We start from the raw sequence: 15335 nt of genomic DNA, 5'->3' as shown, positions 1-15335 counted from the left end.
CCTAAGCCAGGATTCAGACACTGCTAGAACATCAGGGTTGGCGGAGTGTGCTAACGCAGTGAATAACTCAAACTTAGGAAGGAGGCTTCTGATATTTATGTGCAGAAAACCAAGACTTTTACGGTTACAGAAGTCAATAAATGATAGCTCCTGGGGAGTAGGAGTGATACTGGGGGCTGCAGGGCCTGGGTTAGCCTCTACATCACCAGAGGAACAGAGGAGGAGTAGAATAAGGATACGACTAAAGGCTTTAAGAACTGGTCTTCTAGTGCGTTGGGTACATAGAATAAAGGGGGCAGTTCTCCTGAGAACGCGCTCCTGAGATCCAGTTTTGTGAAAAACCGCGCTCCATGCAATGACTCCGTCATGGTCGCAATCAGAGGGAGTGGATAACTGTATTTCACAGTAATCTGATTGAGACCACGGTAATCTATGCACGGGCGCAACCCTCCATCTTTTTCTTCACAAAAAAGAAGCTCGAGGAGGCGGGAGAAGTGGAGGGCCGTATGTAACCCTGTCTCAAAGATTCGGCTATGTAAGTTTCCATAGCTTTTCTCTCCTCTTGAGACAAAGGATACACGTGGCTCCGTGGGAGCGCTGCTCCTGCCTGGAGATCAATCGCACAATCCCCTGTCTATGAGGAGGCAACTGCGTCGCCCTAGCTTTACTAAACACGAGAGCTAAATCCCCATATTCAGGCGGAATGTGCAGTGCGGGCACTTGGTTTGGACTTTCCACCGAAGTCGCCCCTACGGGAAACACCCAGACATCGCCCCTCACACTGAGCAGACCACCCATTGAGAGCCCTCTGTTGCCACGAAATAGCAGGGTTATGGGTGCTTAACCAGGAATTCCCAGCACCACCGGGTACGCAGGAGAGTCGAACAGATACAACTGTATAGTCTCTTCATGACCCCCCTGCGCACACATCCTAAGTGGCGCTGTGACTTCCTAATCAACCCCGACCCCAACAGGCGGCTATCTAAAGCATGAACGGGAAAAGGCTTGTCAACAGGCAGGAGAGGGATCCCTAAATCTAAACAAAACTTCCGATCAACAAAATTCCCGCTGCGCCTGAATCTACTAGCGCCTTATGCTGGGAATGAGGTGCAACCTGTGGAAAACAAACAGGTATACAAAAGTGCGCAACAGAGAGCTCTGGGTAAGTGGGGCGTCTACTCACCTGGGAAGGCTCCCCAGTGCGTGGCCTGTTGTCTCCTCCCTCGGGGAACCCTCCCCAGCACCTGGCCGCAGTGTGCCCTCCACGACCGCACTTGGTGCAGGGGACAGGCCCCCTCGGGCTCCTCCTCCTCCTTTCTCTAGCGCCAGCACCCCCGAGCTCCATAGGGCTCGGCTCGGAGGTGCCGGAGGGTGGAATGGACGGACCCCACTCGGGACGTCCACGGGTGGCCAGCAGGGTGTCCAGACAGATGGACATATCGACCAACTGGTCGAAGGTAAAATTGGTGTCCCTGCAGGCCAACTCACGTTGAACGTCCTCCCGTAGGCTACATCGAAAATGGTCGATGAGGGCCCGTTCATTCCACCCTGCGTCTGCCGCTAGAGTCCGGAACTCCAGCGCAAACGCCTGTGCGCTCCTCCTCCCCTGTCTCAGGTGGAATAGACGCTCCCCCGCCGCTTTGCCCTCAGGTGGATGGTCGAACACGGCCTTGAAGCGACGGGAGAACTCGGCGTAGGAGATGGTGGTGGCGTCCATCCTCCTCCACTCGGCGTTGGCCCATTCCAACGCCTTGCCCGTGATACAGGATATGAGGGCGGAAACGCTCTCGTGTCCCGAGGGCACCGGGTGTACAGTGGCCAGGTAGAGCTCCACCTGCAGGAGGAACCCCTGACACCCGGCAGCTGTTCCGTCATACGCCCTCGGGAGCGAGAGCCGAATCCCACTGGGTTCCGGACCTGGGACTGGTGGACCGGCCGATGGGGTTGGCAGGGTAGGTAGAGGTGTGGGTACCCCTCTGGACTCCCATCGGTGCAGGGTGTTGATGACGTCCTGTAGAGCGGTCCCCAGTTGTCTGATCTGGTCATCCTGGCCACGGACATGCTCCTCCAGCGACTCAGGCGTGACTGTTGCTCCTGCTGATTCCATTTCATAAAGGTGTGTGATTCTGTCAGGGGTGCTGAAGGTGGGTGTGGTGCAGGACTCAAGCGCAGGACGCAGAAGCTAAGTCCAAAAGACTTTAGTGAATTATTCACGTAGTACACGAGAACCATAAGCCCGGAGGCGAAATAAAGGCGCACACAGGCGTCAAACAAAAGGCGCACTAACATGTGCGAAAACCTCTCCAAACAACGGAGGGAAGATAACGTAGCTCAGAACACCAAACAGAAGAGCAATCACACACAACACCAAACACACACAACGAGAACTAAATAGGACACTAATGAGGACTAACTAGACACAGGTGTACAACATCAAGACAAAACCAAACGAACATGAAACATAGATCGGTGGCAGCTAGTACTCCGGGGACGACGACCGCCGAAACCTGCCCGAACAAGGAGGAGGAGCAGCCTCGGCCGAAACTGTGACACAGACATTAGATGTGATTTGAAAACCCTGTATTTTTGAAGTGCATATGTTGCTCTATGCCCTTATCTTTGTGAAGTGCTTGGTGTGACTAGGTATGCTATTGATCCCTGCATGTCCCTAGAGCTCTGCACTGCTTATACCTGCACCCATAAATCACATGACGACTACAGGACGACGACCCCGGGGATTCACTCCCATCGACCCCTACATCCATTTAAACGCGTGGGGATGGCTATACTACAGCGTCTGGTCAAAAGTAGTGCACTATGTAGGTTGCCTTTGGGATGCAGCCCACATGTCAGAGTGAGGCCACAGAGGAGCAGGTAGCACACAAAGAGTTAATGATCGTCAGAATAGAGCAAGTCCCAACTCATAGGGAACACAGCAGGGTTGATGAGGGGTGCTGTTTACTATTAAGACACACTGTTAATTAAGACTGCATGCTTCAATTTGCTGGGAAGTGCTTAAAGGACGGACTGGGGAGAAGCCTGGGGTTAATGTTCTACTCAGGGTTAGAGGGAGAGACGGGCCTGTACAGCAGGGGAGGGAGAGGGGGAGAGATAGGGAGGGAGGAGGGAGAGAGTACTTGCCTATAGTAAGAATGCTGCCGAGGGAAGACTTGCACATGAAACTCTGCCTGCCTGGATGTTGGCTGTTTGAAGCAGGGAAATTAGAATTTGGGTATGGCTGTGCTCCTGCCTCAACCCTAGATCTCGCCCACTCTCTACTGTTGCAGAGTGGGAAGAGTTCACATACACACACACACACACACCGCTCCACTCCACTCCAGCACAGACCTCGCTAGCTTGTGCGTGCATGACTCCAGTTGGATTGTGTGTGGGGGAGTGCATTTACACCGTGTGTGTAAGAAGCGAGTGGTTCATGCCTAGCGTAGACTGCATGTGTATTCAATTGAAAAATGGCACCTCTGGCTGCATGCAGCAGGTTACATAACACAGTCATGTGAAAACCTGGCAAAATAATGACTTCTTCCTTGGAATTTGCATCACATCCCAGATATTCCTAAAGGAAACATTTCAAAATGCTGTTTTTTCACCTGCAGAGGTAAACAAAGAGATAGGTATGGCTTGTGTGTTTGTGGAGAGGTCCGTCAGCCAGTGAGTCAGCAAGCCATCCAGCCAGTCAGGAAGAGCCTTATGGAATAATGAGTCCCCATTTCTCTGAAGCCTAATACCGTTAGTTTTTTATCGGTTTGGTATTATTTTCACAAGTATGTGGTACATTTTCACAACTCTTAGCACAAAACTCCAAACTGGTCACACTTGTAACGCAGCCAGTCTTTCATTCAAAACCTGTCATTGTGCATTCATTTGGATTGTAAACATCTCTCACCACACAACCATTGATTCAAAATATATGTTTATTGTGAAATGTAATGAGAACATTGGTTTATTCACCAAAATGCAACTTAATGATATCTTTAATTTAGTCGTTTTAACTATCAGTTAATCCAATAGCAAACAATAAATAATAATATGCCATTTAGCAGACGCTTTTATCCAAAGCGACTTACAGTCATGCGTGCATACATACTTTTTTTTTGTGTATGGGGTCCCGGGGATCGAACCCGCTACCTTGGTATTACAAGCGCCATGCTCTACCAGCTGAGCTACAGAGGACCGATACAGACAATGCAAGATACGCGTTTCAAATCGCCCTTAGAAGTGCTGAAAGTAATATGCTACAGTACTGTAAAATATAGTAGATTTCAGTTTTCACATTAGGCAATACACTTACATTACCCAACAAAATTGACAGAAAATCTATAATTTTCATAATATCTATCCAATGTGTAATCAAAGGTGTGATCAATGAAGACATCCTCTACAATCATTCATGCAAAAAAAACATTTTATTTTTCAGATTGAATTGCAACATAGGTGAACTGTCTGTAATCAAATGTAAGAAATTAAATGAAACAAATTAAATGAATGAAAATAAAACAATGTTTAGCATGCATTAATTTGCATCAAGCCTGTCTTGAGCATTTGGCCATAAATTCTCAACTACATCACAGTAAATGTCCTCATTGTTCATGCACCACGGGAAAAACATTTTGGCATGTCGAATCCAAGCTTGACATTGGTCTGCATTGATGTCATCGCATGTCTCATCCATGGCCAGAAGGAGGGTGGCACACTCATGGGATGGCGATCGTACACCTGCCACCTCCATGCTGAAAAGAAAATCTGCAATAGGGTTGAGGAAAGGAGAGTGTAAGTATAGGGTCATGAATCAGGGATGGGCCCGAAACCATACCTGAACCAGCTATGCAGGGTGGAACCTGACATTGTCCCACAAAATGACATAGGTGACCCCTTCACCTTGACAGGCCTGCTCAATTTAATAGAGAAACACAATGAGGTGTGCAACATTGTAGGATCCAAGTAATGGCCTACATCCTATCACGCCATCTTCAGTGATCGCTGCACACATGGAGATGTTTCCCCCACGTTGTGCAGGCACTTGGACGGTCACCCGTTGACCGATGAGGTTCCGCCCACGCCGCGGAGTTTTGGCCAGGTTGAAACCCGCTTCATCAACAATGATACACTTGTGATGGTTCACAGCAGCGTCAAGCACCATCACCCTTACAAAATATATTTTGGTTAGTTATTTTTACAGTATAGTTCCAATATGATATTGTGAAGTAGCATGTGCATCAAATAGTAATAGTATACAGTGCATTCGGAAAGTATTCAGACCCCTTCTCTTTTTCCACATTTTGTTACGTTACAGCCTTATTCTAAAATGGATTAAATACAATTTTCCCTCATCGATCTACACACAATACCCCATAATGACAAAGCGAAAATAGGTTTTTAGAAATATCTTATTTACATAAGTATTCAGACCTTTTGCTATGAGACTCGAAATTGAGCTCAGGTGCATCCTGTTTCCATTGATCATCCTTGAGATGTTTCTACAACTTGATTGGAGTCCACCTGTGGTAAATTCAATTGATTGGATATGATTTGGAAAGGCACACACCTGTCTATATAAGGTCCCACAGTTGACAGTGCATATCAGAGCAAAAACCAAGCCATGAGGTCGAAGGAATTGTCCGTAGAGCTCCGAGACAGGATTGTGTAGAGGCACAGATCTGGAGAAGGGTACAAAAAAATGTCTGCAGCATTGAAGGTCCCCAAGAACACAGTGGCCTCCATCATTCTTAAATGGAAGAAGTTTTGAACCACCAAGATTCTTCCGAGAGCTGGCCGCCCGGCCAAACTGAGCAATCGGGGGAGAAGGGCCTTGGTCAGGGAGGGGAGGGGACCAAGAACCCGATGGTCACTCTGACAGAGCTCCAGAGTTCCTCTGTGGAGATGGGAGAACCTTCCAGAAGGACAACCATCTCTGCAGCACCCCACCAATCAGGCCTTTATGGTAGAGTGACAGAAGCCACTCATAAGTAAAAGGCAGCCCGCTTGGAGTTTGCCAAAAGGCACCTAAAGGACTCTAAGACCATGAGAAACAAGATTTTCTGGTCTGATGAAACCAAGATTGAACTCTTTGGCCTGAATGCCAAGCGTCACATCTGGAGGAAACCTTGCACAATCCCTATGGTGAAGCATGGTGGTGGCAGCATAATGCTGTGGGGATGTTTTTCAGCGGCAGGGACTGGGAGAGTAGTCAGGATCGAGGGAAAGATGAACGGAGCAAAGTACAGAGAGATCCTTGATTGAAAGAAATTGCATGTATTCACACATAGGGCTGTGACGGTCAAGAAATTTAGTCAGCCGGTGATTGTCAAGCAAATAACTGTCAGTCTCACGGTAATTGACCGTTAATCTACATAAACACATTTAGCATTTCCTGGCTTCCAAACATAGCCTACAAGCCACTGATGCAGACCTTTAGAACATCTACATTTAAAAAAGTATAATAAATCCATGTAATATAGCCTACACTATCACAATAAATCCATTATTTATTTTAGATAGGTCTAAAGAAACATGATATGAAGAAAATGTAGGCTATTTCAGAAGAACAGAATAGCATACTCTGAGTTGTCCTTATGTAAGGTCCTGATCTGGCTATGCCATATGGCTGTGGGCTACACTAGTTCATTTAGCAGACAAGATTTGGTAAAACTTCCGTGGCATTATTTTATATTATTTTATAGTATGAAGAATACAATTGAACAAAGCTGAATAAAATAGAAAGGATATTTTCTCCAAACGATTTGAGGGAGTGCGAACATGCAGCTATTCTGTTTTGAGCAGTTAACAAAGAAATAGGAATTCCTATATGCTTAATGTAGAGTTATTAATGTAACTTTAGTTGTTCTACAAACGTTGGGCTATATGTTTTCATTCTAATACATTGTAACGCTGCATGATGCGACTCTAATGATGATTTGAAAAAAGTCGCTTGAAAGGCATGAGCTTTGCTTTGTTTTTTGCGCAGGCTGTACACACTTCGTCAGTCTCGCATTCACAATTTGAGAAGCACTTGATAATGCCTCGAATTTCCCGGTGGCATCATCTTTGTGTGGCCATAAAAAAATCCATGCCTTTTGCAGCCCTTCTCCCTGAGTGCTGCCTGCTCTGCACCTCTCACTCACACTGCTCTCCATCACGTGATCGGGTCTTTCTCACAAGCTACAAGTGAAGACAGACACATCAGGGACACAACTGTGCGCGTCCTTATCCAATTCCGAGGTGCATATTGAAGATATTGGAAGAACTGTCCACATTTACTTTTCGTCAGCCAACAAGACGAGTAGGCCTAACGAACAGCAAAATCACTAGCCTATGTCAATCTACTATCCCCCATAGTACAACATTTGACCTATTCTGTGCGAGAAATAAATATTCCAAACATAGTCTGCGACAGTTGTGGAATGCGATAGATCCCAAATTAATACAACCACTAGCATCAAAAACCTTTTTACGCAATGAGGCTGACGCAACAGATCAGAACTTTAGCTTACATTTTTTATTAACTATAAGGCTATTTCTTCACATTATAAGTGCAGCAATGCACACACGGCAGTAGGCTATAAGCGCGAATGTTCCATTCGCGGGAAAACACCATTATGACCACAAATGCGATTATGCATGGAATGCTTTTATTATAAAGGTGCATTTTTATGGTGAAATGTATCTTCCCCAAACTTGAAACTAAAGCGCTGCGTACAGTATGTATGCCAGTTAGGCTCTACACCCGTTGTAAAGCGGATTAATGTGCTTCATTTTAAGAAGTTATTTGGACACTTTAGTTGTGATACAAACCTTATCAAAATATATAGGCCTATGGGCTAGGCTACATGAGGAAAAAGCCGCAAAAAAAAGACATTGTTTCTAATGCTGGGTATCATTCACAAGTGATAATATATAATTCACAAGTGATAGGCTAATATTGTCACACATCAGACTATGCTTGATTTAATCTTGTCTTTACATATACAAAATAATATAGGTCTGATATTTGTTTTGATTTAGAATGGACCATTATCATGCACCTGAAATAGCTAATGGAGGACGCTTTTTCCCGTGGTTTATTTTCAAGACAGCCAGGTAGGCTATACTCCTGTTGTAAATATAAGCAATGTGCTTAATATTAGGAAAGTTGAAAAATAAATATAGTAGGCCTAACTTATAGAAAGCTGATCCACCTATTTTTAGTAGAGGAAATCGCTCTGTTTTCTCGTGCAATTGCATAGCCTATAGAAATGTTGCGCAACATGAGGTCATGGGCTCTCATGAAGTGTTTGATTAGATTAGATTGATAGATTACATTTGCATTGATGTCAGAGTGATTAGCGGGACAATAGAGTGCTGAGTACCAGGCAGTTAGCATGTTTGGTAGGCTACTAATGACCATCAGCAGCATCAGCGCTTGGAGAAGCCTAATTACCTTGACTAAGCGGTCACGTGGAATTTGACTGCCTTCATTACTCGTGAACGCTGGTGTGGAGGTAATACAGTCACCGCAACAGCCCTATTCACACACACCCTTTTATATGGTGACCAATTGTGGTTACCACTATGTGAAATCAATTAGCAACAAAGAGTAGTCATTATGTATGGTTATCATGTATCATACATGTAATTGAGATGTTTATACTTTACAAACACACATATTATTTCTGTAGTTCTCAAAATCCATTCATAGTAGACAAACCAGTTTAAAATCTATAGGTTTACCTAACGGTTAAGTGATTAACCAGTAAGCGCAGTTGGATTAAGTGATGGTCAAACGTATTTAAACAAATGAGAAGAGAATCATATGAAAAGTATTGTGAGCATTGCATTGGGAAAGGCAATTACTTTATATGAAAGGTATTTCTAGATGAAACACTGATTAGGCATGGTGAAAAAGTTACTGTGTGATTTTGTGTGTTGTACTTAGTCCATTAAAAATGTGCTTAAAGTTTTGAAGTTATGATTTATGTTTTGTGAATATTTAACACATACTGTACTTGTGAAAATAGTACCAAAGTGATAAAAAAAACGGTAATATCTGCTATTGTGAATAACAGCATTTCATTATCCCCCTTCATAATGAAACATGTTATGGATACTCACAGCAGATACTGTTGACCTATTTTACCTCTGTTGTTGTATTTGTAAAGAATGAAAACCATTCTGCTTACAAGCAGCTCTGGTGAGCTCTACGGTACAAAAATGATCCAGTAACAAGCAGGTTCTACAGGGGTTAGATTGATCTGATCAATCCCCAGTGTCTGCTGCTCAAACCGATCTGGGAAAGAATGGTATATCTGGTGAGTGCGTGGGCTGGACCGTAAGTGTTTGACCAGACTGAAGAAAGTCTGTGTTTGCATGTGTATCACCAAATGTTAATCCATCTCCTAGACTGTAACGGAAAACAGTAAAAACCTCTGAAACGTTTTACTGCAGCATACTGTAAATTATGATGAATTCTGGAAAAATGTTTTAATGGTACTGTAATTCCACCCCACAGAATACAGTACCGTACCGTATCTTTAGAGCGCAAAAATATTTTGACCACTAGTGGGTGCATGGTATTGTTGTTTCTGTCTCATTAACATATTTTGAGGCGTGCCTTGTAAGAGGCTGTATTTGTTGCACCCGTGAGTGAGAATGCTTTACCAATTTAACTCCTATGTGGTTATAATACCCCATCAATTTAAGCTGCATAGGAGACAAATTGGAGTGGCATGGTTGAGCATTAGTTTTATTATTTTTTATTTAGTAATTGTTTGATTTTGATTTGATGAACTTAAGTTGTATTGGTTATTTATTGTTTGAATTGTTTGTAATTTTTTAAGTTTAAAAAAATTTGATTTGATGTTTTTACAACCAAATAAATGTAACTTCAATGGTTGAGCACACTGGCAGTTTGGAAGCATTTGTTAAGGCCTCCAGCAGTGCAAGTGATATAAAACAACACATATTCATTAATATGCCCCACTGTGTAAATGCTTTACCTAGCAGCCAACCTGCTTGAACCAATCCCTTGTAATTACAGTAAAATACTGTGACATACAAACCCCTCCCCTCAAAGAATTTCATTCATTCCAATTATGGTAGCATTTACCTTTTTACTGTATAATACAGTACATTTTACGGTATTGGACTGTGTCATTACACAGTGCTTGCTTTGATACTGTATTTATATTACAGTAACATTAAATACAGAACTTTACTTGCCATGAGCTGCCTGTGGTCTATGAGAAAAAATGAGGGGGCACCCGGATTTGAACCAGGGACCTATTGATCTGCAGTCAATTGCTCTACCACTGAGCTATACCCCCTGTTGAAAGTTGGCTCAAAGAGAAGTTGAGACAAAGAGAAGTGTTATCATTATGTTGCTGATTGTAGGCCAGGGCCATGTGATCACCACTACCAGGCCAGGGAACCGCCCTCTTTTCTCTCTTTCAGGTTCAGTTCACTTCAGTGTGTGTGTCAGGACACTGATTTTTCTGTGAGAACTCTATCAGGTTGTTGTGGCTGAGTGGTTAAGGTGATGGACTAGAAAGCTGTTGGGGTCTTCCTGCACAGGTTAGAATTCTGCCAACAAAATGAATATTTTTATAATGTATCATGACTGTCCCTCATAATCCTGGTCTCCTCCTTCTACTAACCTGAGGGGTATACTACGATTGAAGCTAGATCTACTCAGGGTTTTCTAAAGCTAGCCTGCTTCACATTCCAGCTCAGGCTTAATCCGTACTACGATGGTGGATATTGCTCGTCCGCCTGCCGCTAACTCTAGCAGGCTTGTAACTGCGCATGCATGTTGCACATGGCTAGTTGAATGTCAAACTCTTCATTGAGACAATGCTGAAAAATCAATCCATGGGAAGCCAGTGACACATTTTCATTTGTGCCGAAATCAAACTGAAAGAAAAGTTATCTTGCAAATTCAGCAGGCTTTGGTGTGAAATACGCTTGTTGAAGTTTCGTCTTTATTTTATTACTTATCGTTAATGCTGTCTTTGGTGTGCTAATCAATGCACAAGCACTTTTTTCCCACTCCTATCGATAAGATTATTGTATTAATTCATACACAAGTTTTATGCTGCATGAAGTTTCAAATGCATTCTGTCATTGCTAAATGTGTAATGTGATATGTATTTGAACACAGAAGGCGACGATAATGCAATGATTTCATTAGTGCTCAACTCACAGCTCAGACACTTCATTCAGGATAAATGGAGTTAGCCCTGAGTTAGCGTGCCCGGGAGCATGTTAATGCTGAAGGATTTATTGCCATAGAAATGTCCCTGGCTAAAAGGTGAGCCACTTTCGTGGTACCGGTTATCGCGAGTTGAACTCGCTAACTCCTCAAACCTGCTTCGTAGGATACCCTCTAGTCTCCTCCTTCTACTTACCTGGTCTGCTCCTTCTACTGCTCAGTCGGACTCCAAGCCAATACCTAAAAGACAGAAATAATTGCACAACTTTCATCTCCTTCCCCCTCACTCCCTACCTTTAACATCAGTGGTGTTCCCCTCAAAGTGGTACCCCATTTCACCAACCCCGGTGCTGCCCTCTCTCCGATGTGCCCTCTTGATGACGAAGCCCGTTCTCTGCTTTCTTTGGACGCCTTCGGGCCAGGGTCTTCGAAAATCAAAACCCCAAACCCACACCAAGGTGGCAGTATGCTGTTTGTTTCTCCACCCTGCTTCATGGCTCAAAGACCTGGACCCCATATAGGCTCACATCAACATCTTGGAAGCCTTCCACATCAGATGCCTATAACCTGGGAGGACAGACTACCCCATAATGAGATCTCGCCAACGCCAAGTCGACCTGTATCGAAGCAAGCATGGCTAAATGACACCTCTGTTGGCTTGGCCACGTGATCCGAATGCCTGAACACCGCCTCTCCCGCCGAGTTCTCTACGGCCAACTGAGTGCAGCCAAATGCTCTGCGGGAGGTCAGAAAAAAGCACTTTAACCTCTACGGGATCGGTGTCCCGTATATGGGACGGTTGAGCTAACGTGCGCTAGCATAACTGTTGTAAGTAACAGCAAACTTTCCAGGACATAGACATGTCTTATATGGGCAGAAAGCTTACATTCTTGTTAATCTAACTGCACTGTCCAATTTACAGTAGCTATTACAGTGACAAAATACCATGCTATTGTTTGAGGAGAGTGCACAACAACAACAAAACTTATCACGGCAACTGGTTTGATACATTCACCTCTGAAGGTAAATAATGTAATTACATTAATTAATCTTGCTCTGATTTGTCATCATAAGGGTCCCAGAGATAAAATGTATCATAGTTTTGTTTGATAAAATCCATTTTTATATTAAAATGTAGGAACTGGGTTCTACAGTTTGAACCCCTGCTGTCTCTGGCTCCACACCCACCCCGCCTGGCCATCTAGTTAAAGTTAGTGTATAAGATAATGATCCATCATGTATGACATTCCTGGGAATGTGTAAACTTACATTTTGTATTACCATATAATTTTTGTATGTTCTCTATAGTTATGTACTTGAAAATGTATCAATGGACCAATTTGGCACAATTGGGCAGACTTGATATAATATAGTCCAGTATTGCAACGCTTCACTGGCTCAATCTGAAACTTTGCACACACATTGCTGCCATCTAAATTGCGCCTAAACTGCAATATTATATTGTGGCCTTTCTCTTGCATCTCAAAGATGATGATGTTATTTTCTCATACATTAATTTCACATTTCCACAAACTTGAAAATGTTTCCTTTCAAATGGTATGCATATCCTTGCTTCAGGTCCTGAGCTACAGGCAGTTAGATTTGGGGATGTCATTTTAGGTGAAAATTGAAAAAAGGGTCAGATCCTTAAGAGGTTAAAGACCACAGCATGGACCCACGGAAGTTCTGCAACATCGATCCCTCAAGCCTGGAAACCCTTGTACTCGACAGGTCCACCTGGCAGTCCACCTGTGCCAGGGAGGTTCAGCACCTGGAAGATGCCAACCTACAGAAGAGAAGCGAGAAACGCACCCAGAGTCACCAACGCGGAGCTGGAATCACGCTATCGGACTCCCAACATACGTTTCCCACCTGCAGTAGAGTGTGCGGCTCATCAGTGCCAGAAGCGTTGATCACAGCCACCCCTACCTCCAATCACAAGAGGAGCATTCGTCATCATTGTCAACAATGGACAGTGTGTGTGTATTCTCATTGATTGTTTACCCATCCCTAATGGACTAAACTCCACTCCATGGTGAAGGATGATTATGATGAACTTCACCAACAGAGTGGAGCAGAGACCAGGCTTTGTGGAATCTAGCTCTGATGACATCGATTTGCCCAAGGTTAATTCTTAAAAAAAAGAAATTATGAAACGCCTACCTTGCTGAAATATTTTTTCTATAAAAGTTTGTCAAATACAACCACTGACTTTTTGCTAATTTCTGTTTCTCTAAGATGGCAACTCAGCACGAATGCGCATGTTTCAATTGAGCTCTCATCTCCTTCCCCCTCACTCACATTGGAATCCTCCCGTGCAGGTTTGAATCCTGCTGACAACGGAATCTTTTAATTTGTATGTTTGTACATTTTAGCAGACAACTTACAGTTAGTGAGTGCATACATTTTCATACTGGCCCCCTGTGGGAAATGAACCCACAACCCTGGCATTGCAAGCACCATGCTCTACCAACTGAGCTAGAGGGGACTTCAAGACTGTCGCTCCTGTCTTGCCTGTCTCGCATTGCTGGTATGGCTAGTTCCAGTTTGGGCATGGCTTTCACTACACAGCAGCAGGAATTTACCAGAAACTCAAGTTCATGGCAAGAATTCTGCTGGAAAAATACTGTACAATTGTTTTATAATCCCAAAACTCCAGACAAAATACTCCACTAACAACACATGTTGGAGAAACGGCAAACAAACCAAAGTTAATCACTCACAATTCTTTTGGAAATGTTGGGAGGTGGGCCAAATAAATAAATAAAATGCTAGGGGAAGAGGACTCCAAAACCTCAGAAAACCAGAAAGGGCTAGCAATAAAAAGAAACATTTTGCCACAGAAACATTGACGACAGAAAACCCCAAAGCAACCAGTTCTGGCTTAGGAAGGCCCCCCTTAAGGTAGAAATGTAGGGAAAGCCGAGAGAAAGCTTAATTGCCGATGGCCCTCCTCTTAACCAGAGCAACCAAAAAAATCAACACCTGGAATGTGAGGGCAATGTACGTGGCAGGTAGAGCAGCCCAGATAGCGACAGAGCTATCAGTGGCTTTGAGGAAATCATGGGTAATCATGGACTCGGCGAGATGAATGTGAATTGGGAGATGTTTGCAAACATATGCGCATCAAACAAGCTTGTCATCAGAGGGAGTGTGCTTCCCCATAAGAGAATACACAAAGCAACCTGGATCTCCCCAGACCAGAGGACAGAGAATCAAATAGATCACATTTGTACAGTGCCGAAGTTTAGGAAATCAATGCAAGTCATTTAGATTGAGATTTTATTGGGATCCCCTTTAGCCGATGCCAATGGCAAAAGCTAATCTTCCTGGGGTCCGACACATAACAAAAAGACATTACAGACAAATAGACTATAATTTACATACATTTCAAACATTAACATAGACATTACAGACTTACACGCATACATACATTAAACCATAAACATATTCCTTAACTAGGTTATAGGTCAGATAGGGGAGAGGTGTTGTGTTATTTTATTTGTTTTTTAAAGCTAATATTGCTGTTTGCTTGAGTAATTTGAGATGAAAGGGAGTTCCATGTGATCATGGCTCTATATAATACTGTGCGTTGCATTGAATTCGTTCTGGATTTGGGGACTGTGAAGAGGCCCCTGGTAGCATGTCTAGTGGGGTAAGTATAATGCATTCTGAAAGTATTCAGAGCCCTTGACTTTTTCCACATTTTGTTACGTTACAGCCTTATTCTAAAATTGATTAAATAGTTTTTTACCCCTCATCAATCTATACACAATATCCCATAATGATAAAGCAAAAACAGGTTTTTAGAAATGTTTGCTAATTTACTAAAAATAAAAAACTGTTGATGGCCTATACTTCCTGGGGAGTCATGGGTCTAAGTAAGTAAGAATGACTGTTTCTCAATCGCTGGATTGCTTTCTCACTCTTATTCTCAGATTGCTAGGACCATACTTTGAGGGCTTCAGCATGTTAGCTAGATAGGTTGTTTAGAGAGAAAACGTTTCTAGATGTATTGATGGTGTAGTTGATGATGTTCTCATGGCGTAAGGATGGGAAGAGATATAACTTGTTTTGATGTGCTCTGGGCCCATTGGTGATAATAAAGAAACAAAGCAGTAATAAAGCAGTAAAT

General features: G+C 43.4%; 1 non-coding gene across 1 annotated transcript; it reads right to left on the bottom strand.

Annotated features, from left to right (window-relative positions):
* Positions 1-10244: 10244 nt before the first annotated feature.
* Positions 10245-10316, bottom strand: trnac-gca. The gene has a single exon. It is a non-coding gene; the product is annotated as a tRNA-Cys (tRNA).
* Positions 10317-15335: the final 5019 nt, after the last annotated feature.

This window comes from Coregonus clupeaformis, chromosome 35, assembly GCF_020615455.1.
Source record: "Coregonus clupeaformis isolate EN_2021a chromosome 35, ASM2061545v1, whole genome shotgun sequence".
NCBI classification, from domain to species: Eukaryota; Metazoa; Chordata; class Actinopteri; order Salmoniformes; family Salmonidae; genus Coregonus; species Coregonus clupeaformis.
This window is presented reverse-complemented; position numbering and strand designations above follow the sequence as displayed.